The 1199-nt window shown below is 56.9% G+C and overlaps 2 non-coding genes across 2 annotated transcripts; both read right to left on the bottom strand.

Annotated features, from left to right (window-relative positions):
- Positions 1-191, bottom strand: LOC129147507 (U2 spliceosomal RNA). Its single transcript, XR_008554874.1, has one exon. It is a non-coding gene; the product is annotated as a U2 spliceosomal RNA (small nuclear RNA).
- Positions 192-1008: 817 nt separating this feature from the next.
- Positions 1009-1199, bottom strand: LOC129147509 (U2 spliceosomal RNA). Its single transcript, XR_008554876.1, has one exon. It is a non-coding gene; the product is annotated as a U2 spliceosomal RNA (small nuclear RNA).

A 1199-nucleotide genomic window follows, 5' to 3' on the forward strand; every position in this document is an offset into this window, starting at 1 on the left:
AGGGGGTGCACCGTTCCCGGAGGTACTGCAATACCGGGTCGATGCGTGGAGTGGATGGAGCAAGCTCCTATTCCAACTCCCAGCTTCAAAAATCCATTTAATATATTGTCCTCGGATAGAGGACGTATCAGATATTAAACTGATAAGAACAGATACTACACTTGATCTTAGCCAAAAGGCCGAGAAGCGATGCTGAGTGCCCGGCCCGAGCCGCCACCCTCCTCGTGTCACACACATTCAAGGCAGGGTGAGGACGCTAAGCCTAGGCCTCACTCCTTGTCCGATTTCTCTGCGTCGCCCACAGTCCGTGGATCTCACCAGACTCTCCCGCAGACGTTTGTGTGCTCTGCACTTTTAACCAGAGGCCCTATGTCCCCGGTTGTTCCCTCGTTCCCGCGCAGAAGCCCTTTCTAATCTGCATGCCCCGCCCTTTGCCCCCTCCCCTCCCCCCAGGAGCCGTGACCTCCGGGGCGGACTCCACCCTCCCCACCGCCTCCGCGCGCGGTGGTCCCAAACCTAGGGGAGGCAACCTCTCTCATTGGAGTCAGGCAAGAGCGTGGGCCAAAAGACAGAGGTGTAAATAAAGCATGGAGGGCGACTCGGGGGATGAAGGGGCTGGTTGGCAGCCGCGCTGACCTGCCCTGCACCTGGAGCTTACGATGCTCTGGGCCTCGGAAGTGCCCCCAAGAAAGCTAGTTCTTTCCTGCCGTAATCGCATCCGACGCACGTGGAAAGCAGTTCGCAGCGTGCCCTTGCAGGGTAACTTCGTTGGGACGTTTGACTACTGACAGGTTCCCTGCCTTTCTCCCTCTTACGCAGCACCGGGCCACACCAAGCCCAGTCAGTCCCCGCAGATACCTCGCAGGCTGCTGAGGCACTTTTCCACCTTCCACCCAACGCCCTCCCCCTAAGAGCTGGGGGTGGTGCCGCCCACTCCCAAGACCTTAAGGAGGAAGTAGGTTCCGCCCCGAAACAGTTCTGCTTTTGGACACCAGCATTTATCCCCCGAGGGGGTGCACCGTTCCCGGAGGTACTGCAATACCGGGTCGATGCGTGGAGTGGACGGAGCAAGCTCCTATTCCAACTCCCAGCTTCAAAAATCCATTTAATATATTGTCCTCGGATAGAGGACGTATCAGATATTAAACTGATAAGAACAGATACTACACTTGATCTTAGCCAAAAGGCCGAGAAGCGAT

Source organism: Eptesicus fuscus, chromosome 20 (assembly GCF_027574615.1).
Source record: "Eptesicus fuscus isolate TK198812 chromosome 20, DD_ASM_mEF_20220401, whole genome shotgun sequence".
NCBI classification, from domain to species: Eukaryota; Metazoa; Chordata; class Mammalia; order Chiroptera; family Vespertilionidae; genus Eptesicus; species Eptesicus fuscus.